The sequence below is a fragment of the Protopterus annectens genome, chromosome 1.part0 (assembly GCF_019279795.1).
Source record: "Protopterus annectens isolate FY-2018-M chromosome 1.part0, PAN1.0, whole genome shotgun sequence".
Taxonomy (NCBI): domain Eukaryota; kingdom Metazoa; phylum Chordata; order Ceratodontiformes; family Protopteridae; genus Protopterus; species Protopterus annectens.
Genome location: NC_056725.1, coordinates 1966116312 through 1966143918, shown reverse-complemented (window position 1 = coordinate 1966143918; position 27607 = coordinate 1966116312).

Genomic DNA, 27607 nt, shown 5'->3' with positions numbered 1-27607 from the left:
ACATCCATTGGATGGGCATGGTTTCATATTTTATGCCATGGTACTCACAGTACACTTTCATAGGTCTACTTTATGAGGTCCACTGTTCAGATCAACCGTAGTGGTATCTGTAGACACTCTTCAGCCCTATAAGCCCCGTGCAATAGTATGGAATAGTATGGTAAGAATAACAAGATAGGTTGGTCTGCTAATGTCAGTACTGGCAAGTGTGTGTGTGTGTGTGTGTGTGTGTGTGTGTGTGTGTGTGTGTGTGTGTGTGTGTGTGTGTGTGCGCGTGCGCACTTGTGTGTATAACAGTGGTTGTGAGTGTGTAGACTTGTATGTGACACTATTAAGAGCATTCTCATACCCAGTACACGCACCATTGCCATACCTCACAAGGCCACATGATGTTATTTACCTTACATGTACCTTATAACACTCATCACACTGGTAGTCCTGTGCCACCTGCAATAACTGTATAATAGTGTGGTACCACAACTTGATGGGTAGGGGTTCCAAACACAACATTGGCAACTGTGATCCTGTGTGTGCATGTGTGTGTGTGTGTGTGTGTGTGTGTGTGTGTGTGTGTGTGTGTGTGTGTGTGTGTGTGTGTGTGAGTGTGTGTGTGTGTGTGAACAGTATTCTCTGTATGTTTGGTCAACACAATATCCTCTGAGGTTGAGGGCGTTAGCAATCTGAGGTGTGTTCCACCCACCACACTTACCATTGTCCACTCTACTAGAGCTGATGTCAACCACCACAGACTTAGGTACATACACACTCTGATCTGTACCCATTACAAACGCCAGATGACAGCATCTTACACAGCATTAAATAGCTACACTCTACTAAAGTCACCCTGTGCATCAGACCCTTATTATCATGTTCCTGCATCAATGTTATGGTTGGCAGGGATGTGGCACAGGTATTATCATATACCCAGGGTGTGGTGTGGGATTGCCAGAAGCCTAGGCTGGGCCATACAGTTGACATCATGTGTGTGTGTGTGTGTCTGTGTGTGTGTGTGTGTGTGTGTGTGTGTGTGTGTGTGTGTGTGTGTGTGTGTGTGTGTGTGTGTGTGTGTGTGTGTGTGTGTGTGTGTTTGGGGGGGTGTTCATTAAATGGGCTGTGCAGGGATGGTGTGTGTGTATGTGCGTGTGTGTGTGTGTGTGTGTGTGTGTGTGTGTGTGTGTGTGTGTATGTGTGCATGTTTGTGTAGGTGACTTGTCTGATGGTGATGTGTGTGTGTTTGTATGCACACAGTCATGCTATGTGGGTGCCCTACAAAGGGGTATTTTGACAGCTGTGGGCCATACATGACAGGGTGTACAGTTCACTATCTCCAGCCTTGGACACAGGAACTGGGCTTGCCAAGGGTATCACGGGCACCACCAGGGCCGAGTCCAGATGCAGTACTATTCCCCGATATTGACTGCTGCCTGCTGGATCCACATCCATGTTGGGACCAGCCAGGATCACATGCCCATGGCCTGCTGCATCATGGTGTGGGCAGCACATCCCCTTCAGTAGTGCTGGTGGTACTGCCATTGCAGGGATGTGATGGTGCATGGCCATGTAGATCCTCAGCTGATCGTGGTGCTGCCCTACATCCAAGTGGCTGCTGCCCATCATCCAGCAAATGCTCAAGTAAAAATATTTCATGGTTGTGAAGTACCAAGGTCTCCCCCCACTGTTTATCCATGACCTCAGTATGCTCAAGGATGGCTGCAGTGAGTTCTCGAATATTGCCGTGGACACCAGGAACATGCTCATGAATGACCCTGCGTATATGTCTGGTGTTACGTTCATTACCTGCCTGTGCCTCCATGATGGCCCAAAACATGAGTCTGGTTACTGCTGCTATGGCACTTGCAACAGGGCCATGATGGGCAACAATCCTCCTCCGAGCGGCCCAAAACATGAGTCTGGTTACTGCTGCTATGGCACTTGCAACAGGGCCATGATGGGCAACAATCCTCCTCCGAGCACCCCTGCCCATCTGCCTGTGTGGGACCTCACCAGCACTCTGGCTATGGCTAGCACCTGCACCCTCACTTGTCATAGTCACCACAGTAGCCTGTTCCATGCCACCACCTGCCACCTGTCCATTATCTGTGGCCACTGGTGATGGTGTATGTGTGGGCATTGTGACTGTGTTTGGGGATGGGGTTGGCAATAGTGGGATGTCGACCTGACAACCCCACCTGTGCCTCAATATGAGTATCAGCATGGTCAGAGTCTGCAGAGACACTGACATCAGAATAAAAGCAGGAGGGACCGCAGCCACCATGTCCACCTGTGAGGGAAAAACAACATATGTAAATTACTACCAACACTATAAGGTTTGCTGGTACACACACACACACACACACACACACACACACACACACACACACACACACACACATGCACACACACAGGTGAGGTGCCTCAAAGGCATTGCACAGACCTCACATTAGCTAACTGGGGGCATTCACGACACACAGTCAGACAATAACAAACACACTCTGGACAGACCCTCAGCATCATGCAGAGCAACCCTTTCCAATTACTGTTACTAGTAATATACACCTCTGGGATACGTGAGTGGTGTTAGTAGGTGATGACCCTTCACCTAGCACACACGTAAATTATTGCTATTCACCTGTATAGCACTGTGGCAATTCCTACAGAACATACCTCCCAACTGTATAGGGTTTTGCTGAATATCTACATAGGTTTGGTCTGATCCTCATAACTTCTGTGTTTGTCTGATACATTATTGGGTTGACCTGTGGATTGGTCCCACTAATTAATGTCCTAATTCAAGGTGCAGACTACATAACCTGCAGTACTTGTATGTTAAAACAAAGCTGGTTATTCAAACAACTTTCCAAGCTTACAGTGGCTATAGTAAGTGGACACACACCTGTTAACATGCCAGGTTTTTATGATATATCACATGAGACCTCAGAAATCACATCATACCATTGCCATAATTTCATATGACATATAACTTGTGCAATCCAACTGAAGAAAATACTTATCAATTACAGGTAACATATGGTAAATGGAATATGTACAATAGGTTGGTTGCATGAGTGTGCACACCCTTAAAGTAATACTCTGTTAAAGCACCTTTTGATTTAATCATAGCATTCAGTCTTCTTGGGAAGGTGTCTATCAGCATGGCACATCTTGACATGCTAATGTTTGCACTCTGTCCCTTGCAAAACACCTCCAGCTATGTCAGATTGCAAGGGTATCCCCTGTGCACTGCCCTCTTCAGGTCATTGTGCATGTATCCTATTGGATGTAGGTGTGGGCTCTGGCTGGGCCAGTGTAGAACATTGCATTTGTTCTGGTGAAGCCATCCTTTTGTTGATTTGGATGTATGGTTTGGGCCATTGTTGTGTGGAAAGGTAGAATTCCTCACCATCCACAGCTATGTGGCAGACACCAGAAGGATTGGAGCCACAAAAGACCGGTGTTTGGAACTGTTTATAATCCCCTCTAATTTGGCTATAGCCCCAGTTTCAGCTTGTGAACTGTAACCCCAAAGCAGGACACTGTCATCACCATGCTTCATCGTGGGGGTGGTGCTGTTGTGGTGATGTGCAGTGGTGTTATTGCACCAAATACACTTGTCAGAATTGTGGCCAAAGAGTTCAACCATGGTCCCATATTACCATAACACATAGGTTCATAGGTTCATAGTTTCATAGGTTGGTACTAGACTATCGGCCCTAGGGCCTATACAAGCCTAGCAATAACAATTCCCTGGATATTTCTTCCCACAATATTTACTTCTCTTGACCCCTGTCTAGCAGGGTGACTGACATGATCCCCGGGGTGAATTTCCTATCTCCCATCCAATCATCAAGGTTACTTTTGAAGAGGGCCAAGGAGGCGCTCTGCTTGACATGTATGGGCAGTCTATTCCAGAGTATGGGGAGTCTCTGGGTCAGGAACCTATCCCTCCAGCATGTTTTGCTCATTGTGATGACAAGGTTTAGATTCCCTGGAGCATGTGGCTCTGAGGGATTGGGATTTCTTTAAGTGGAGCATGTCCAGCAGCTCAGGGTTTGACGTGGCCTTGTATGTTAAGCAGAGATCGCCTCTGAGTAGATGATATGCCACAGACTATAGCTGGAGTTTTTTTAGACGGTCAGCATATGGCATCTGCTTTAGGCCTGTGATATTCTTTTAGTGAGGTATTTTTGTTGCCTTTCCAACTGTTGCGGACGTCTTGTGAGGTAAACACCAAATGGGGCATTATACTCTATAATGGGTCTAATGAGGGATGAGTACAGTGGGACAATGACCTCATTTTTTTTCTGGATGAAAAGCCCTTAGTGATGAGGTGTGCCACATAGAAGGATTTCCTGACTGTTGTGGTGATGTGGTTATCGAAAGTGAGACCACTGTCCACCTGTGTCCCTAAGTCTCTCATCACACTTTCAATGTTTAGTGTACTGCCACCTATGTGGTAATTCATGGGTACATGTTTTTTTTCCAAAGGGGATAACTATACATTTCTTGGCATTAAACTTGAGCCCATGGCTCTGGCACCAGGCTTCTGTGTCTGTAAGGCCCTTTTGTAGACTATCCACATCATTTGGGGACTCAGTAATGGCTCCCAGTTTGCACTCATCTGCAAACTTTGTTAGCCAGAGTCCCTTAGTGTTGGCTTGTACTTCAGAGACGTAGATGCCAAACAAGAGCGATCTCAGGACTGAACACTGAGGTACTCCACGTGTCACTTGTCTGGAGCTGGATTTGGAGTCAGCTACTTTTACAGTCTGGGTTCTATCAGTAAGCCAGTTGGCAACCCATCGAGTGATGCAGGAATTTATGCCCAGCTTAGTAAGTTTATCTATAAGTCCAGAGTGGGGGATGGTGTGAAAGACCTTGGTAAGGTCCAGATAGGCTGTGTGGACCGCCTTACCCTTGTCCCCAGCTCTGGAGACTGATTTAAAGAAGTCCATCAGGTTCAAGAGACAAGATCAGCCCTTTACAAACCCAAACTGGGTCAAATCCAGTGTTTGAAGGTTGCCAATGTCTTTGTTTATAAGTTCCACGATAATGCGTTCCATGCCCTTGCAGATCAGGCTTATCAGACTGATGGGTTGGTAGTTCCCGGGATCCAAGGTGGATCCCCCCTTGTGGAGTTGGATAACTGTAGGTGTGCGTCACTCAGTGGGCACGAAGCTTGAGGTGAGGCTATGATTAAACATGACACTTAAGTGAAGTGCCAGTTTATTTTGTAGTTTATGTAGTACACAGCCTGGGATGTCATCTGGTCCCATGGATGCTGTATTCTTAGCTTTGGAGAGTGTGGTTTCTACCTGTGTGGCATGATTACCGGAATTTGGCAATCTTTTGGTATTGAGATGGGCCCTTTAGGGGGTGAGAGGGGGGTGAAGTTGGCACTAAATAGATCTGCCAGGATATTGGCAATATCCTTGGGATCAGTATATTTACTGCCATTCTGTTGAAGCTCAGAGCAGATCTGAACATTGCCATTTAGATTTGTGACATAACTATAGAATGCCTTGTGGTTGTCTTTGGAATCTATGGCAATTTTATTTTCATAACTAGCTTTTGAGGATTTTATGAGGGATCTCAACTTCTTACTGAGGCTGGTGAGGGAGTTTTTTGCATCCTGGGATTTTCCTCTTTTCTGCAACAGCTTTTTCCTTCTGTTGTTTAGTTTGTTTATAGCAGAGGACCACCAGATTGGCTTCCTTTTTTTTGGAGGAGAGAATCTTGGTTCTATTTGGGATGGCACGATTCATGCAACAGTGGATGTGCTCATACAGTGCCTTAGTGTAGGATTCTGCAGTCGAACTTTCAGATCCCATCTGTATGGGTGTTGTGAAGTTTGTCACTTCTGACTTCAGTAACATGAAGTTGGCATTGGAGAAGTTTTTTAAGGAGGTTTCCTTACTGGGGGGTGGGGGTGGGATGTGGATGTCAAAGGTGATTTGCTTATGGTCAGACCTGACCAATGAGGGGGTGACCACTGGTGTGAAGCATCTATCTCCCATGTTGGTAATGACCAGGTCTAGGATATTGGAGCCCCTGATGGGACAATGAATTAGTTGATCCAGGGCATTGGAATTTATGAATTCCAAGAACCGTTGGGAAAAGGATTTGCTACTTTTCCCACTTGCTTTTTGGAGACCTGATGTATTGTTTTCAGACTTTTGCCAGGCCTGGATATTGTTTGGTGTGAGGAACTTCTGCCATCTTCCAACCCTACCCTATAGGCAGGACATATGGAGACCATGTAAGATTGTTGTGACATGTAGTACACACTCAGTTCTTGCTGGAGGTTCCGGCTACTCATTCACTGTTGGTGTAGGGATCCTGGCAGCTACCCTGCCAATTTTGGTCTTGTATTCTCATAGACTTTGGTGGGATGTCTACTCCTTTGCAATGTCAATGTAGCTCCATATTTTCACCTTTTGATGACTGTCTGCACTGTGTTCCATGGTATGTGCAATGCTGTGGAAATGTTTTGGTACCCTTCTCCAGGTTGATACATCTCAAACATGTGTTTCCTTAGCAGCTTCATTAGCTCTATGCGAACCATGGCTGTTGCTGTAGCAGGCAACCAGGTATATGTTAGGATAATCCTGGCAGGACAGCTGACCATTATTTGATGTTAATCAAAGAGTCTCTGTAATTGATGGCAAGTGTGTACCCAATAAGCTGTACTGCTGTAGTTATATCGAAAGCTGCCTCAACACAGTAGTAGCTTCAGCCTGTGCACACATATGCATCTATGTTGTTGTACTATTGCTATGTGTCATTATTGTTCCCCTAAGAGATTTGTCTTTACAATTGAATTGTACAGGTTATAGGTTCATAGATTAGTACTAGGCTAACTGCCCTTGCAAGCCATTTTAAGCCTAGCCAATTATCCCTTGTGAGACTCAAACCCTGCACCTTGTGTTTGTAAGGCAAACACCTTAACCATTAGGCCACCCTGCCAACCCCCAATAGGTTATAGGTCACATGAAAGGTTGGCAGTATTTTGAACTTGTCTATTGTGCTCTCATTTTTGTATATCACAAATATATATCATTCTAACAGGTGTGCACACCATTTATATGCACTGTATACCACTAATTTTATACAATATGACCCTAGTTATGGGCCTTTGTCAGCCCATTTTGTCAGTCTTTGTCCAGATGTCCTGCAATGACAGGTTGTGAGATATGCAACAGATATGTGACACCTCCTACAAATAGGCCCTTGTGATGACCACCGTGATGCAATTCAGTAAACACCACCACAAGTGAACATGTAGCTAAGTGCAACAGTTGTGTGCATGGTCACATGCATTAACTTTAGCATACCTGGGGTACTGGTGTGTCACAACAAGAAAATCCCATACTTACCAGCTTCAGGCTGTTGTCCCATGTACAGTCCAGAGAGACCTTCATAATTGTGAGGGAGAGGTATTGTCAGCAGATTCACATTAGGCATTGCTACAAGATGAATGTTTCCTTTCTGCACAGGTACAGTGCACACTATGATATTACACAATTTGCTGTCCTTCACCATAGATGTGCACTTATGTCCATTACTAAACCCCACCCACTAATCCATTTTGCACTGACATATGCATCTAGAGACTCTATAGAAAACAGTTTGAATGCTACCTCATTACATTGATGTAAACTTTGACCTTACCTGGACACTCCTCACCTATTGCCTGGGTGCCATCCACCTCCATGACTGCTCCTCTGTCAACGTAAGTGTGGCCTGTGTGGCTGGTTCCCCACCGGTAGCAGTAAGGTCCCTCACTACAGCAGCAGCCCTTTGCTGGGAATGATGTATCAGGTCAGTTGCTCTATGCCTGACCTGATTATATGTGCATCCATGATGGCCCAGGGTGTTCACTGTGTGGATGATCTCATCCCACAGGGCAGTCTGCTCCCATAGATTTTGCCAGCTATGGCCAGAAAGGATGGTATAATTTAAAATTACAGCTTCTGTGATGACTGCTGTCTCTGCATCAGTATAAGGCAGTTGCAGCTGCATGGCACCTAGAAGACATAACAGGGAAACAGATCACAGGACCTCAGACATTGCCCAGAGTTCTTTACAGAGACAGCACATGAATATGGACTATCATTAGCCACCACTTACAAACACATCATACCCGTGTACCTGGCAGCACTGCATGAACATGCATTGTACTCCTGGTCCTGATGTGTCATTTTCCCCCCAATGAGGGCCAGTAGATTGCATAAACCACCATTCATCATTCACATGCGGCTGTGTTCCTTGCAGATGGGATGTCAATGGTGCTCAGGCTTTTCTTGCATATAGTGTGTAACGGAGCTGGAAGCATATGCCTGGGTTCATGTAGGATGCAGACAGGAATGTTATCAGGCCCCAAGGGGACTTGCTTTTGTTAACTTTGATTAGGCAGTTTGCACCTGATCCATGATGATGAGGGGATGGGTGCATGTGCTATGCATATCCACCTATACTGATGGTTAGCCAAGGTTGTGATGCTTGCCCTAAACCTGTCTGCAGCGGGTTGCCTGTAGCTATGGTGTGTGTGTGTGTGTGTGTGTGTGTGTGTGTGTGTGTGTGTGTGTGTGTGTGTGTGTGTGTGTGTGTGTGTGTGTGTGTGTGTGTGTGTGTGTGCGTGTGTGTGCGTGTGTGTGTGTGCTGTGATTGACCACAATTACAGGGTGGGTTGGGTTGTTGCTTCTGAAACTGCAGACATATTTGAAGATGGCCTTGTGATTTCCCTTAGTGGAGGTGTCCAATTTGTACTCATAGTTAGTCTTTCAGTAATCTACCTGTGACCTAATATGCTCATTCATACAAAGGTTGACTCGCTGCCCAATTGGTGCCTGCTCCTACTTTGCCCTGTATAGCCAATATAGCATCACATAATGTGCTTTGTGCATTGCTGCTATTCAGCAAAGGGGTTTACTCTACTTTGGTGGAGTCAGGTTTTATAAGTAAGGTATTGCTGAGGCCATACAGCTATGTGGGTGGTCATATATCTGTTTGTGGTAGGCATGGACACAAGGTCAGAACACAGGTGACCACCTCTGCAATTTTAATGTGATACTCATGCTTATTATACTACCCTTGTCTGTGTCAGGACAGTGCCACAACCAGCAGCTGCAGAAGTGTAACTGTTGGATGCACAGAAACTAAGGTTATACACATGTACAGCTTATTTACCTGACGTTTTACATCCCATGTCAGTTGTTATGAGGCAGCCAGGTACACCTACCCATACATACATATGCACAGGTAATACCTGCTATACATTTCTGTTCTATATCAGTATGGCACACTGTAATTACTGTCTGGCTGCTCAGTCAGTCATGTCAACCTGTTAGGGCAGGACATCTGGAGGACACCGCACATACATGGTGGGTTATGGGCCAGAATTAGTGACACTTTCTTCATAGTGCTGTAACACACATATGTACTTTAATAGTGCAGTAGCCTTTGCATTCACAGACATACCCTGGAGGATGTCTGATGCTCATATGGCAGGCAGAGAGGAGAAAGGCTAGGAGTGTGGCAGTGAGGGTAGGAACTGTTAATGTTGTATGACTGGTATGGGGACAGAGCTAGTTGATATGATGGACAGAGGAAAGGTGGATATATTGTGTGTGCTAGAGACCAGATGGAAGGGGTGTACAGCTGTGTGTGTGTATCGGAGTTGGGTATAAATAGTTCTATAATGGTGAATATGGGAGGGGAATTGGTGTAGGGGTTAATCTGAAGGAACATTATGCCAAGAGTTTTTGTGCAGGTGATAAGAGTGTCAGGTAGAGTAATATTTAGGAGGCTGGGAATTGACGGTGTAATGATGACAGTTGTTAGTGCATATGCTCTGCTAATTGCATGTGTGATGGATGAGACAGACATACTTTGGTGTGGTTGGATGAAGTGGTGATGAGTGTACCCAAGGGTGAGAGAGTGGTGATTAGAGCAAATTTCAATGGGCATGTTGGTGAAGGGGATGCAGGAGTGATGGGTAGGTATGGTGTTAATCAAAGGAATGCAGAAGGGGAGATGGTGGTGGAGTTTGCAAAAGAGGTTGGACATGGCTGTGGGGCATAGGGTGACATACAAGAGTGAATGAAGATGCACACAGGTGGATTATCTCCTATGCAGGTGGGCCTGTTTGAACGGGGTTGGTAGTTGTAAAGTGGTGACAGGGGAACATGTATTTAGGCAGCATGGAATGTTGGTCTGTGGGATGATGGTGATGAAGAAGAGGGGGAGGAGTGTGAAAGCAGCACCACAGATCAAATGGAGGATACTGACAAAGGGTGATTGTGAGGTTGAGTTCAGGGAAGAGTTAAGACAGGCATTGGGTGGCAGTGAAGAGTTAGCAAATATCTGGGTAACTACATTCGAGCTAGTAAGGGAGATGAGTAGAATGGGGTTTGGTGTGACATCTGCACAGAGTAAGGAGGACAAGGAGACCTGGTGGTGGCATGAGGATGTACAGGAGAGTACGCAGAGAAAGACGTTGGCCAAGGAGAAGTGAGATTGTCAGACAGATGGAGAAAGTAGATGGGTGTACAAGGAGATGAGGTGCATGGCAAAGAGAGTGGTTGCAAAGGCTGAAGATGGGACATCTGAAGATTTGGACATCAAGGATGGAGAATAGGACCTGTACCAATTGGCTAGACAAAGGCACATAGCTAGGAAAGATGTGCAGCAAATAATGCTGATAAAGGATAATGATGGAAGTGTACTCACAAGTGAGGAAAGTGCGTCAAGCAGGTGGAAACAGTACTTTGATAGGCTATTGAATGAAGAGAATGAGAGAGAGAGAGAGAGAGAAGGTTGGATGATGTGGGTATTGTGAATCAGGACATGCAACAGATTATCAAGAAGGAAGTAAGGATAGCTATGAAATGGTTTAAGAATAGAAAGGCTATTTATCCAGATGACATACCTGTGGAAGCATGGAGGTGTTTAGGACAATTGGCAGTGGTCTTTGTAACCAGATTGTTTACTGTAATCTTGGAAAGTGAGAGGATGTGTGAGGAGTGGATAAATGTTTGGATACTGATTATGATAATAAGGGTGGTGTGCAGTGCTGTAGTAACTACAGAGGGATAACATTGATCAGTCACAGCATGAGGTAATGGTAAAGGGTGGTGGAAGCTAGGTTAAGAAGGGAGATGAGGATTACTGATCAGAAGTATGGTTTCATGCCAGGAAAGAGCATTACAGATGTGATGTTTGCTCTGAGACTGTTGATGGACATGTACAGAGAAGGCCGGAAGTAGCTTTGCTGTGTCTTTGTGGACTTAGAGACATCATATGACAGGATGCCTGGAGAGGAGTTGTGGTATTGTATGAGGAAGTCAGGAGTGGTGGAGGAATCTGTAAGAATGCTACATGATATTACAAGGCTAGTGTGACAGCTGTGAGTTCTGCATTGGGAGTGACAAGTGCATTTAAGGTGGAGGTGGGAGTACATCAGGGGTCAGCTATGAGCCCTTTCTTATTTGCAGTGGTGATGGACAGGTTGACAGACATGATCAGACAGGAGTCCCCATAGACTGTGCTGTTTGCAGATGACATTGTGGTCTGTAGTGAGAGTAGGGAGCAGGTTGAGGAGACCCTGAAGAGGTGGAGGTATGGTCTAGAGAGGGGAGGAATGATGGTCAGCATGAATAAGATAGAATATATGTGTGTGAATGGGAGAGAGGATAGAGGAATAGTAATGACAGGTGTACAGTTTGCAAAGGTGGATAGGTGTAAATACTTGGGAACAACAGTTCAGAGTAATGGCGAGTGTGGTGGAGAGGTGAAGACGAGAGTACAGGCAGGATGTGGGTGGTGGAGAAGAGTATCAGGAGTGATTTGTGACAGACAATAACCATTAAGACTGACAGGGAAGGTCTACAAGAGGGTAGTGAGACCAGTTAGTTATATGGGTTGGAGACATTGACATTGAAAAAAAGGCAAGAGTCAGAGCTGGACTTAGCAGGATTAATGATGTTAAGATTTGCAGTGGGTGTGACGAGGGTGGACAGGATTAGGAATATGTATGTTACAAGGTCAGCCCAGGTTTGACAGCTTGGGGACAAAGCAAGAGAGTGGTAGGATTATTTTGGTTTAGACATGTGATGAGGAGGTATGCTGAGTATATTTGGGAAAGGATGAGGCTACCAGGTAAGAGGAAAAGAGGAAGGCCTAAGATAAGGTGTATGTATGTGTTGATAGCGGACATGCAGTTGGTTGGTGTGACAGAGCAAGATGCAGAGGACTGGAAGGCATGGAGACAGATGATCTGCTGTAGGGACCACTAATGGTTATAGCCAAAAGAAAGAGAAGATGATGTTGTAATGTCAGTGTTCACAAGTTTACAGTTATTTACCAGACATAACACAACTCTTGATGACATAACTACAAATATGAGGCACACATATGGTCAGTGTGCATAACACTAGACAGTTGAATGGCATGAACTCAGTATATCACATGCAGTTCAACACACACAGCTGCAACAGTATCTCAGTATGCAAATACCCTGTATAGGTCCAGCACATGTCTGTGACAAACATGTATATCATATTTGTATTGACAATTAACATATGGATATCTGCAACATTCCTGTAGCTGGCCTAGCAGTGTCACAGTCAGTATTGTGCAACATACACTCCAGCAGTGGTCATATGTGTGCCATCCTTTCCTGAGGTGACTCAGGGCCCTGAGCTGTGTTCTATGTCACTGCAGACAGACACAGATGCTATGGTCATAGGTTCTGCTCAGCAATATATCAGTACAGCATGTATTGTTGAGACATAATATTGTTTGAACTTCCTATTTTCCACATTTCCATGCCCGCTACTACATTCCATTACATGCTTAATTGTTTGCCATACCTGTGTTTTTGTTTTAGTTGAGGTGGTAGAATCCATCAGTTTCAGTGTGTGTGTGTGTGTGTGTGTGTGTGTGTGTGTGTGTGTGTGTGTGTGTGTGTGTGTGTATCTGTTTCTCTCTCTCTCTCTCTCTCTCTCTCTCTCTCTGAGACAGATGTAGGACATACATCTGTTTTGTATAGGCAGCAGTTTGTCTTTTGTAAGTAATGCTCATGAGCAGATGGCCTGTGCACCAGTTGGAGTCACCCACTTGCTAATTAAATGTAGAACAGCTGTGGTATCATTCCCATACCAAATAGCATTGAAGCACACTCCTATAACTGACTACTTCATGTGAGTGTTGCCCCTTTTCCTTGCCTCTGAGGAGAACTTCATGGAGGTGTGTGACAAACAGCATCACAGAGGGTAGTTAGAAATACATCTTGCAACAAACACTGTGGAGACAGCCCAACAAACTGGGGTATAATGTTCCAGACATAGGGCCAGAATGTAAGTACTGCTGTTATACAGTTGAAGTAATGATAGTTTGACAGGTTTTGTGTGGATATGGCTGCTCTGCATGAATTTAAGTCTGATAGTATTATGTGGTTAACGTAACTCTCAATTGTAAGGCTATCCATAGACTGACCAGAGTTTGGTCAGTGTGGTGTGTTACTCACACATTTTTTGCCCTTGGAAATTCAGTAGCATACTCTGAGGATTGCAGTCAGTAAATGCTAACAACCATGTGTGTTTCTGACTTCATATTCCTCAGAACAGATATGTTACAACCACCTTGTTACACCAGTAACTTTCTCGGTTTATAACAGCAACATGTCAATAATGCCCCTGTATTTGGGCCTCTGCCACCCAAGTATGTCAGGCTTTGTCCAGATGTCATGCAGTAAGAGGTGGCTAGGTATAGTATATCATTATATAGTGACAATTCCAGATATCATCCCAGTGATGTATCAGACTGCCAGACATGTTATGTGTAGGAAGCCTTATATATGAAGACAAAGTCTAGATGTTCTGTGGGACTCTATACAGTTGAGTGGACTGTGCATTTCTGGTAATTGTTGACAGGCTGTCAGGATTGTTTAGCAGTGTATTGTGAATCTGTTATCTGGCCTGCGTAGGGAGGGCGTGTAGATGTAAGTGTTATAGGTCATTTTGCTGCTCCAGTTTCTGGTGCTCTATCAACTGTACATGTTTGTAGGGGCAGAATGACACATGTCCCATACCACAGTCAGGTGTCAGACATTACTGTGAATTGGGCCAGTATATGTAGGGGTAGTGTGTGAGTGGTAAACATGCTGATGATTTAGTTCATACAGTCCATATACTCTACTGTTCATGTGGCTTACCAGTATGTCACTTTGAATGTGGTGAGAATGGTTATGGGTATGCACTTTCACACTGCTGTCTGTTTGTTGGTGCTGTTGCATCCTGTAGTGCCTGATATATTTGCAATTACATGTGTATTCCCCCATAGCAAAATTGGGTTAGTGTTGTGTCAGTCTGCCTGTAGTTTAGACAGTGCTTGGTGACATGCCTAGCCCCTCAGTGTAGTTTCCCTACTGTGATGTTATGTCCAGATATTGATCAGACGTACTGTTACCTGGCCCTCATATTTGTGGTGTATTTCTGACACGTCAGTGGGATGATGTGAAGATTTATGTCAGTAACTAGTGGGGAGTAATTTGGTTTTGGGCTTGGGCTATTTCAGTCAATATATGTTACAACAGACAGGAGGGTGTAACTGCATAAACTGTACCACCTTATCTACTCCAGTATTTGGGATATGTTCCCAGTTTCATGCCCACCCCCCCCTTGTCAGGCTTGGTCCAGATTTGTTGCACTAAGATGTTCTGAGCATATCTCTCGACTGGCCAGATTGTTTCAGACTGTCCAGGTTTATTGCTCATATTTCTGGTCTGTTCCACAGAATCATTATTTTCATTTCTGTGGTAAATCACTGTGATGATGTGAGGATTTCTGTCAGTAAATGATGACATGCATTTCATTTTCAGAACTCACATCCTTCTGAACATGTATGCTGACACAAACTCTGTTACTGTAGCAACATTCCACATTTATAGCTGCAGTATGTACATTATATCCCTAGTTTTGGCCCATTGTCCCCCCATTTTGACAGCCTTTGTCCAGAATTCTCACACTAAGAGATGGAGAGGTATGGTGCTGGGTATGACTCCACTACACGTTATGAGCATATATATATATATATATATATATATATATATATATATATATATATATATATATATATATATATATATATATATATATATGTATATATATATATAGATCTATATGTATATATATATATATATATATATATATATATATATAGATAGATAGATATAGATATATATATTTATATATGTATATTCTTTTTTTGATATCCATACTTATATTTATATAACTATATATGTATATATTCTGTATGCATTTGTTTTATATGTATAGCTCCATATATCTGATGTATATACTTTTTTTATATTTATCTATCACCATACACATCTATATGTGTATATTTATATATACTAAACATGACTGATTCCACAGTGTTTGTTCCCTACTATTCTGAACCTGTACTGAATGATATATTTGAAAAAAACAGCATTTATTTTTACAGCTCAGGTGGTGTAGTGGTATACTGCTATGACTATGGTGTACAAGGTCCTGGGTTTGACACTTGGCAGGGCTTATTATTTTGTTGCTGGGCAGAACACTGGCTGATGGATACAGAGTGATTAAGGAACTTTTAAACAGTTGAAAATGGGTTTGTGTGGGTTTGCACAATGGTAAGCAATGCCAACACATGGTAAAATGGGAAACTGCTTAATCTGTGTAGGCATCGCTTAACATCATGCAAACTCGCTTACTGCCACTTACTCCTGCTTACTGCTGCTTACTCCCACTTACCCCCATGCTAATTTCTTTAAAAGAAAAGAAAAGAAAAAAGGGGTGATAGGAAAGTGCTGAAAAAGGGGGAACAGAGAGGGAAAAACAATATGAAAGATAGCTAGGGATGTGCACGACGGTTGTAAGGAAGGTCCATAGCTGTCCATTTCTGTTACAGCATCAGCTGTGCATTTGTACAGAATTTGGAGGTGAATTTGGACTCTCAAACCCTGAGAGAGGGGTGAGGGCAACAGCAATGTGTTGCTAAGCCAATTAGACCAGATTACATGTGTCCAGTGGACATGTGTGGGAAATGGACAGCTATGTATGAGGCAACATTTTTTTGCGAACAGATTGCCCTTTTTTTTAATAAGGTGAAAGTAGGATGTTGGGGAAGGATAGTAGGTACATTTGGGGAGGTAAGTTGGGTAAGACGACAGACAAGACTGCTGACAGGGATGGGGATGGTGGTTGGGAATCAGAAGCACATGAGTCCCATATGGTTACAGTGGAACTGAGGTCCCTACCCATGGGCAGTCACCACTGCACCTTCACGACCCCGAAGGTGGCTGCGCTGGGGGTTGCACGAGAAGGGCAGGCTGACCCTCAAGATGTGCTCAAGCTGGTGCAGCTGATCAACGTACTCTGAACAGAGGATGCCGCACACCAGTTCCTGGACTTGACTGCAGGTGACAGTCTCCTCTCCAAGCCTGCTCTTGGAGGGGGCAAGGTCCATCCATTGAGGTGGTTCCACCCAAAGTCGGTGCAGGACCAATGGAAGAGGAAGGCTCAGGTTGGGTCCCTGATGTGCTGGGGCTCAGTGCCATGGCCAAACGAGGCCAGACAGGGGGATCCACCAGGATCTGCCTTCCCAGACGTGTTATGGTGTTTCAGTTTAAAAAAATATGGTGGTTAGTCGAGAACAACACATTTCATGATTAGTTATAACAGCATTCATGGGTGTGCAATTGACCCCATGAAACAGAATTGAAACAGTTGCATAGCAAACAGAACACATGCATATATGGAAGCACAGAAGGCATTATAACAGCATGCAAGCTACATTGATAGCAGCAGGCCACCAATGATAGTATTTGAACAGGGAACAATAATATTCAAACGGTTCAATATGTGTATAACACTAGGACACATGTCCCAACAGTAGGTTTGGAGATGAACATACCCATTTAATGTGTATGAAGTATTGGTACAGATAGGGTGAAAGAGAGAGAGAGGTTGCTAGCAATTGTCTAGGCTTCAATTTTCAACAACTGCACAGATCATTACTCTACTCATTACTCTCCATGGCTGACCTCACTGTATATCTACCTAAGGCCTGGGGATAGACAATGGGATAGTTGCACACAGTGTGTTGGTTAAGCCTTCCTACAGCTAATAGACACATTTCCTTACCCTGCAGATTGTTGAAGAAATATGTTTTAACACTACCTAACTGTTTCTACACATCTTCACAGTTACAAACTGCCACTCATGCTTGGGAGGGTGTGGTACTGACATAGTCCACTGGGGTTTCTATCTGTCTCCCTGGTTATTATCAGCAGTGACCATTAGCCGTGACAGCTTGACACTTGAGGGACATTTATTGGAACAAAGTGCTTGGTATATGTACTTATCTTGCTGTCATTTGTAGCCTTGGGGATGGACAGTGGATATGTTGAACACAGAGTATGTTGGCAAAGCCTTCTTACAGCTATTACAAACATTTCCTTACCTCACAGACCTGTGGTGGTAATTTATGTTAATACTACCTGACTGTTTATACAAATATTCACTTATTCTTGTTTGAAAATATGCATTTAGTGTACTACCACTGCCAGGATTTGAACCGTGCCTGTTTATGCAAAAAGGTACACCACAGTTGTGTTTCATCACAATGAGCTACTGCTAAGTCATGCTTGACTTTTTTCTCCCTAGTACTCTCTAGTTTGCACAATCTGACCTTGTAGTTAGACAAATACCCTGGGTAATGACAACTGTACTGCAATTTTCAGTCAACAGATATTTGTTAAGTTTTCAGTAATAGTTGCATAAAACAGTTATTTTCTACCAGATACACATAACCATGCAGAACTTGTACACATTTATATTCCTACCACAACATGACAAAGTAAACACAACAGTCTGAGGGGTTTATTTTTTATTCAGTTTTACAGAGACCTTTATTCACCTGATAACAGTCCTTTATTCATTGCACACAGTACACAGTTTACCTGCTAGTTGTTGACAATCTACTACTTTCTATTTATTTACCCTGAATAATGCAAGCTAGATATTTACTCACCAGCCTCCCGGCACAGCTTTAGCAGCCTTCTGGCATGTGCGTCAATATTTGTAGCCTTCTCATCTGCAGGTGTACAGGAGATACATAAACATTTATTTATACCTATTGATTACATACTCAGGCTGGACTTTGCAGAACACTAATTGATACTGATACTTACACACTTCAGGGGCATTCTGTGCCTGTGCATCTTGGATTCACTGGTCCAAGAGATCCCTCTTCTTACACTTCAAGACAGCGTAATGGTGCTGGACCTGCTCACCCATCCGAGGGATACCAGTAGCACTGGTGAGGTCACATTCGAGATTGTCCCAGTCCTCTGCTTTGTATTGGGAGCCTTGGTACTGGTCATGCAGCAGTCTCCCTTCATTGTCTTTTTCAAAGAGTCCAACCATGACCCTGGGCTCCTGAATGCCCTAACGCTGCGGTCGAAAGTGCACACCCTCACCAACGCCAACCATAGTGCCTGCAGTGATCAGTTACAATTGGTTATGGTTGTATTCCTGCCTACGAGGTTTAAATAGGGCTAATTTCCCACACTTTGCCTTGACTGAATGATTTTGAATATGCTGAGCTAAGCTAAGCAACACACAAACCCGCTTAGCTAAAATAAGCATTGCTTAAAGGGGTAGATGCTAAGCACTACTTACTAGTGCACAAATCTGCTTAGGTATGCTAATTATTGCTAAGCATTTAAATGTAAGCAATGCTTACACCAGCTAAGCATAGCTGAGCACAATTTAGCATTGTTCAGTTTTCACTTTATGGACTATCAGATTTGCAGGGTTGATGCCTCATTAATGACATATTATGATATGCATGTTCACCTTCCATAACATCCCCCTATGTGTTTTTCTTACATTATATTCTTGTCTGGCTACATTGTATGGGACATGTGTGTTTATATGGGGGTTTCATGTCTTTACTACACTGACACCTAACATTTGGACCTGCTACAATATCCTGGTTAACAAATATATATTATTTACTACCTATTTATAAAAAAAAGAATTTTTACTGCTGCTTTCACATATAAAAATGAATGGACTGCACTGGAGCTCTAACTGTAAATGACTGCATGTGAGGCAAAAGCTCTAACCACTATGCTATCTCACTTTGGGTATTTTGGCTGTATATTTCTATTTAGCTTCTTATGATGTTTAAGCTATGCTGAACACAGCTGTGCTATGCACACACCCACTCAGCTACCCTTAAACTTTAGTGGGGATGGGAAAAAAAGGAAATTATTTGTTTTATTTTTCTTAGTTTAGGGATATGCTCATAACTAACAGTCATACCTCTCCACCTCTTAGAGCATAACATCTGGACAAAGCCAAACATGATGGGGGGGGGGACAAAAAGGGACAGATTTTAAATATTTCTTCTACAAAGTTAGAAAGTTGATAGAATAAAAGGTTTGGCATTAGCATGATTTATTTGAAGGATGTGGAATCTTAGACTCAAATGTTTGTCATTATTTAATGACTTAAATCCTCAGCTCTTTGCCAGGACAGTAGGAGGAACAGACCTAACATATGAGCCACAAATCTGGACATTCTGTGAATATCTGTTCAGTTGGGAGGTATGCTAACAGTATCCGCAGACACTGTTTCTGTTTTTAAAGTGCTGTACAGCATTTCCTGAGTGCAGGGGACATGTTTACTTTGCGAGTACTCCTCGGACACTCCCCCTGCACTCGTTCACAGATCGGGCCCATGCAGGTTATATAACAGCATAACTTCATGAGTATGCAAGGTGCACTGCTGTTCTGCACAGGCACGATCCACTCCGTGCAAAAATAGACTTATTCTTGCATGAGGCTTTCATGAATCTCAGGGACTGTCTTTATAATATTATTATAACCAATCATTGATCAGCAAGCAACACAAATATTTAAATTAATGTTGCAAATGCTTATTATGCCACAAAATGTCTTGTGTTAGTGGAGCATGTTATATGTATTGCATTGTTTTCTATTGTAATGTCTGTCCATTTATACCAATCTATATGTATATATAATTTTAACAGTTTTTTTGTATTTTATTTGTGAAATGAAAAGTATATCTGCATTTTCAGTACCGTATCAGACATGTTCAAATTAGGTAGAGGACTTTGTCAAGGTTCTATCCTGCCTTCATTTCTGACTATGTTTTTTTATGGGGGTGTTTATTAATGCTCAGCCTAAGTTTGGAAACCATTCATATTAATGATGTGAAAGTCTGATAGTTGTCTTTGCCATTTCCAGATTGCATTGGCCTCTTTGCATCGAGTGGCTGGGATCTCCCATATGGTTCAGTGTTAAGTATAATGTGTCTGAAAAAAATGGATTACTTTCTTCATGTGAGATGTAGCAGTCACCCCTAATGATGAATTTTAAGCATATTGGAATCTTGGGAATATGGAACTGGGAGAGTGACAAGAACATGAATGGAGATGGATTAGTTCTGCAGGCTGTACCTGAATATGAGGGTAAAGTGACATTTCAGTCATAAGACAAAGAATTTAGTTCAGCAGTCAGTCTAACCTCCTCCAGACTTCTCTGCAAAGGTTAGGGTGTTGAAAGGTAGAGCTCAGGAATACAACCAGTGAAAAGGAGTCTGATCCTGAGGGTGGTGGGGTGCATTATTATGGACAGAGTGCAAATCTTAACAATCCAGGAAGATCTCAATGTACAGCTACTCAGCCTCAGTTTGAGAGGAATAAAATAAGTGTATTGGGCACCTAGTGAGCATAGACCTGGGTGTTTCCAGTGGAGATTGTGAAGATAGGTGAAGGCTGCCAGCCTAGCCAGACAGAATTTTGTAGATAATTCTGTCATTTGTAAATATTAATATAAGCCACAGGCTTGTTCTCTTAAATAGGAAAATGAGTTTTAAATGTGGAACTGCAAAAAGGTAACAACAGTGCACTCTGCTGTAACAAAGTTGATAAGTCAATTCTTTGATGTCAAAACTCGGATCCGAGATGTCTAGATAAAGGCATTCTGCCTATTGTTTTGAGGCCAGAGTTAATGGCTAGAATTTGCATGTATAATTTCTTTTATTGTTCTGGCTTCCTAACCAGCTACAAGATCAAGGGCTATTATCCTCTGAGAGTCTGTTAGCCAGGGAACCAGAAAGAAATTATGTAATCTGAAATGAATCAGTGGTACTGTGTTATCAATTTAAGAATCAGAGCATTTGAGCATTTGTCTTGAGAACATCCAACTCACCACTCTGCCTGTGTCTATATGTAAGTAGGATTTTAGAACTGTGTTTTCTCTTAGATATAGCTAGGAAATAGGAAGATTAGATTAGTTTGTTTTTCTGTGATGTTAGAACTTTTCTACTGTATTATTTTAAGTATTTCTCTGTCATCTCTGAACCTTTGACTAGCACCGTGTAGTAAAAAGTATTGACTTGTGTATTTATTATTTATTAAATATTTTAAAGCCTTTCAACTGTGGATGTTTTGTGCAGAGATAATTTAAACTCTTAGAGTACATTGAATGTATATAGTGATACTGTACCAACTCACTCCAAATAAGTCTTGACTGGTTGCACTTATCATTTGGATAATAATATTGCACAGCATAATTGGACACCCTTTCATAAGGGCCTTTGAGTAGCTGATAAATATTAGCTGGGTGGTGGCAGTGATTTTTACCGTATTGTCTGGGTAAAAGGGACACAGCTGGAGAACCTGTGCCAGCCTTCCCCAGGAGTGTCTGTGTGGTTGTAAAAACTCTTATCTCAAAATGTGTGTATGTCAGCTTCTTGAGCAGGGACATGAAGCACTGGTTGGATAGATAGGGTGCTGGAGGTTTTAGCTTGCCCATTAGGCTGAGATCTGGATCCCATAGTTGTGCCAGTGTGGCGTCTTATTGAGGACCTGGAGAGAAAGGAAGAAACCAGCCCCAGACTGACTGTGATCTCTGTGTGCTCTTAAGGGAAATTGTACTTTCCTGTGTGTGTATTTATTATCCTTTCCCTATATGGATGCCCCTCACTGGTGTTAGTGGTGAGGATTGGGGCTGTTTGATTGCTGGGCCAGTGCAAGGGTGCCACATATTAATTGTTTGGCAGTGGTGGGATACTCACACCACATATTATTTGCTTGGCAAATATGAATTGGCTTGTAGTGATGTGGGTAGAGTGAATTGCTGTAGCTTGTGCACAGTGACCACTGAAGGTGTTTTGTACTCTAAATCAGCCAAGCAGTGAATACTCAGAGTTCAGATCACAATTGTTTTATTTCTTTTGTTAGCTTAGTTAGTGAGGGAGAGCAGGCAGCAAGTCATCAGAAGAGTATGGAAAGCTGACAAGGAGCCAGCAGGGTGAGATGTGCCAGGCTAGGGGACTGGTGCATGGAAACCTGACTATGACAGACATGATTGCAGCTTTGGTCACGGTTGCATCAGAAAACAGCAACCAGGAGGACAATCAGACTGACAGTGGAGATGTATCACCCTCAGAGAATGGACAGCTCAACCTTTCTGCAGAGGACTTAAAAATCAATCTGGAGCTAAAGACACTTGAGTTGGAGGCCAATAGAAGCAGCTGAGAGACTGAGACATCTGCAGGCTGAGGAGAATGGGAAACTGCTATGCCTGGAAGCTGAAGAAAAGAAGAGGCAGAGGCAGCATGAGAAGGAGATGCTGACTCCTTGACAGAGTCATGGAGGTAATGGGGAAGGGAGAAACTGGACCCCAGAAGCACAAAAGGTCAGTAAATTTATTCCACAGTTTAAAGAGGAGGATAATTTTGATAGTTTCATTCATATGGTTGAGAGGGTATGTAAACAGTATGATGTTGACCAAAGGCTTTGGGTATGGTTCCTGACCCCCTTACTCCATGGTAAAGCTGTAACTGTGTTGTCTAAAATGTCTGACATTGACTGTTTTAATTACACTGTTGTTAAGAACTGTTTTTAAGAATTGTTTAAGCTAACACCTGAAATGTATAGGAAAACGTTTTGTGAGCATAGACGCAAGGCAAGTGAAGGAGTGTGTGAATATGTTGCTGAACTGAGCACTTATTTTCACAGATGGTTGAATAGATGTTAGGTCACTACTTTTGAAGGACTGTCAGGGAACAAGCCCTTAGCACTTTGCCTGAGGACAGGAGGATCTGGTTAGCTGATAGACAATGTGCTACTTCAGGTGAGTTGGGGAAGAAGGGAGACCTATTCCTAAGCAAGCAGGGCATCCCTACAAAGGAAAGGGACCCCTGGTACTGCTAATGGGTCTAAAGAAACCCATGGTGGCCAGCACAGACTGCCCCAACAGAATCTTCCAGTAGCAGGGGAAGCCACTAGTGCAGGTACATGTCCAGGATCTAGGGTTAAATGTTTTGAATGCAGCCAGTGGTGCCATGTGGCATACAGATGTCTACGGAGGCAAGGTGGGGAACAAAAGGTGAGACAACCAGTAAGTGGGGAAGACAAAATGCCAATAGTAGGTTGTCTTGAGACAGCAGGGGTACTGAACTACCATCCTGCAGATGTCCTGATAGGGAAGGATTTTGATGAGGCAGTACTATGTGCTTATGCAGTTACATGCAGTCAGGCTTCAAGACAAGCATGTGGGAGTGGTAGCCTGGGGGAGACCTACACATACTGCATACTTGCAACAAGGACTGGTGAGGTGGTTACTTCAGGGAGGGGGCTACTATGTAGCAGTGAGACTTAAGTTGAGCCACAGCTGCTTGTGGGTAATGATGTCTCCTTGGACATAGTGACTGCAAAGGTAGAGGTGAGTAGTAGTAGTAGCCAGGCTGACAGTGAGGCACCACTGTCAGAGGATGCCAGACTTCCTGTGGAAGAGGAGCTGGGAAGGGTTACAAAGAGATACTTGAGACAGGCTCAGCTCTCAGATCCTACATTGCAAGGCTTGAGGCAGGTAGCTAGTAATGCACCTGATTCTCAAGGGAAGGGGAATTCTGTATACTGGGACAAAGGGTTACTGTATAGAGAATGGACCCCTGAGGGAGGGTGAGAAGGTGAGAGAGTACAGCAGTTGGTAGTGCCTAGAGTCTACCATCTGGCGCTTCTAGCCATGGCCCATGATATTCCCTTTGCAAGTCATATGGGCATAAAACATACAAAGAGATGTATTATGCAGAACTTCTATAGGCCTGGAATTTCCAGATATATAACAGGGTACTGCAGGACCTATAAGCAGTGCCAAAAGGTAAGCAAGGCAGGAGACAAGGCGAGAGCTCATTTGATGCTTTTGCCTGTAATTAAGGTGCCATTTGAGAGGGTAGCTAAGGATATTGCGGGCCCTCTGAGTACCCCAAGTTCCACAGAGAAAAAGTATATCCTAGTGGCAGTGGATTATGCTACACAATACACTGAGGCAGTGGCTCTGTCCTCCATTGAGGCAGAAAAGATGGCAAATGCTTTGTTAGAGATTTTCAGCAGGGTAGGTTTCCCAAAAGAAATACTGACTAACAGAGGTGCCAATTTCATGTCAGGCCTGCTGGCTTGCCTGTGGAGGTAATGTGGGGTGAAGCACCTGAAGACCACCCCCTACCATCCCCAGACTAATGATCTGGTTGAGAAGTTAAACTCAAAGATCAAGTCCATGCTATGGGAATTTGCAGACCAGTTTAAGAGGGAGTGGGACAAATATTTTCCTCATCTGTTGTTTGCTTACAGAGAGGTTCCAAATAATCCACATTTTTTTCATCTTTTAAGTTGCTGTATGGGTATAGGGTGAGGGGACCTCTAGATTTAATTTGAGGTGAGTGGGAAGGTAAGTCTGTACCTCACAAGAAGTCTGTTGTGGCATATGTCCTAAACCTCAGAACAAGGCTCAGGGAAATCATGGGCTTGGCCCAGGAGAACCTGGAAGCAGCTCAACAACAGAAAAAAGGTATGGTATGACAGGAATTCTCAAGCTAGAGAGTGTGCTGTAGGGCAGCAGGTAATGGTTCTCATTCCTGTCAGACACAGCAAGCTACAAGCAGCTTGGAAGGTACCCTACAAGGTGGTAAGAAAGGTAAGTGATGTTAATTACATGGTGGAACTGCTAGGCAGGAGGCAGGGGCACAAATTGTACCATGTTAACATGATGAAACCTTACCATGGTAGGGCGGCCCTTGTGCTGAGCATTTGCAGTGGATTGCAGGAGGAGTCTGAGGAAGATCTGGAGACTGATCTCCTCAGTGAAGCTTGGACTGACACCTCAGTGGAGGGGGTAACAATGTCCCAGCAGCTATCTCCTACCCAAGTTTGAGAAATCCAAGCAGTGTTATAGAAGTCTGGGGACATGTTCACTGAGAAACCAGGGTGCACCCACCGGGTACAGCACCAGGTGGATACAGGACCCCAAAGGCCTATTAGATAAGTCCCTTACAGGGTGTCTGAGAGAGTCAAACCGACTCTGAGGGAGGAGATACAGGAGATGTTGGAACTAGGGGTGATTCAAGAGTCCAACAGTTCCTGGGCCTCCACAATGGTGCTGATGCCAAAGAAGGATGGCAGCACCAGCTTCTGTGTGGACTACAGGAAATTAAATAGTCACACAGAGTCAGATGGTTACCCTATGCCTAGGACAGATGAGGCCCTAGAGCAGCTGGGTGGGGCCAAGTATCTTACAACCATTGGACTTACCAAGGGTTACTAGCAGGTGCCCTTGATTCCCAGTGCTAAAGAGAAGTCAGCCTTTGTGATGCCTTTTGGCTTGCATGAGTTCACAAAGATGTCCTTTGGGATGAAAAATGCCCCAACGACTGTCCAGACACTGGTAGATCATATCCTAGCAGGAGCAAGAGGGTTTGCCCTTGCTTACCTAGATGATATTGCCATCTACAGCCATTCCTGGCAAGAGCACCTTCAGCATGTCAGTGAGGTGCTGGGCAGACTACATAGTGTAGAGTTGACCATTAACCGAGAAAATGTCAGGTGGGTATGGCAGAGGTCTCCTACCTGGGACATAGATGGGGAGTGGTAAGATCAGGCCAGAACCTGCCAAAGTGGAAGCCATTCAGGCATGGCTTGCACCTTTGTGTGATGAATGACCAGTTCTTTGCTACAAAGCTGTTTGTGCTGCAAAGCAGGATAAGACACCCATCCTGTTTTCTGAAGGTGCATTGGAATGAGAGTTGAAATCCAGACCTATATAGACATAACTCATATGTACTAACATTTTCTACTGTGTATGGCATTTATTTATTTATTTATATTTGTTGACTGGGAGTGTACAACTGGACGTGGGTCCATTTTCAGTGGAGGCCCAGAGAGAAAAGCTCTACAGTTAAAATATACAGACAGTAGTTACATTGGATTTACATAGCAATTAACAATTTGATCAACATAGCAATTAACAATTACAAACATAGTTACAGAATGAAGAACATAGTACATCAGTAGACAACTAGAATCTTTATCATCTGCGAAGTACATAACAGGCATTAACAATTGTTACAATAAGAAGTTCCTGCTGTATAATATGTAGTTAGGCTTATGAGCATCCAAGCTTGCTATAATCAAGGTAGTTAGTGGGGTGGAAAGAAAGGTAGTGGGTGGATGGGGTGGGTGATATTAGAGGAGTTACAATGGCATAGCCAGCATGTTTTTAGGTGCGCTTTTAGTAAAGTTTTGAAGTGGGTGCATGATGGTAAGCTTCACCAGCAGAGTTATTGGATTTAGTAACCTGCAAGTGATTTTTGTTGCTGGATCTTAGTGGTCTGGTGGTGCGATAGGGTTGGAGCATTCAGTGGATGGTTTAATAGTTTGTGGGCGAGTGTGAGTTGATACCATTGAAGGAGGTGAGGGAGTTCAAGTCATAGATTACTTTTCCTCATTTCAACTATTTCTCCCTTTTTTCTTTTTCTTTTCTTTTATTTTATGCTAAATAATACTAAAAACCTGACAGAGAAAACACAATTTGCAAATAAATGAAGAGACAGTTGGATGTTAATGAAACACCTGTGAATTGTGCACTGCTCACTTGCATTTCCAACCTTGACAGACCTACATGCAACACTTTGTAAGTGTAACCTGACACCTGACACACCCACCTGATGATGTAAGCAGCCACAGTTGCCATCACATAAACACATACACTGAGGGAGTGCCTACACATTCTAAACATCCCTACACGGATCCAACTTTTTGGGATTCAGCAATTCTAATGAGTTCAGCTCTCATTTCATCTTCACCTTGCTGATAGCCTTAAATTTTCATGGTTAGTAACTGTGTAGCTAGGGAAGCTGTAGGGGAGCCAAAAGTTGAACGCAGAAGGGAGGGTATTACATTTAAAAAATGTTCCTATTTTGAGCATTTGTCCCTTGTTTATTTTAAACTTATCCAGATGCCTTGATATAGCATACCTCTCAACAGTACAGATTTTTGCAGAATGTCCAGTTTTGGTTTGTTCCTCATAAACATGTGTTGTTTGACAAATCATTGGGATGATCTAAAGATTAAAGTTGCTAAATAATGACATGCATTTAAGTTTGACTTCATAGCCTTCAGAAAATACATGCTAACACAAATCTTGTTATTCTAGTAACTTTCTAAGTTAAGAGCAACACAAATCTCTTGT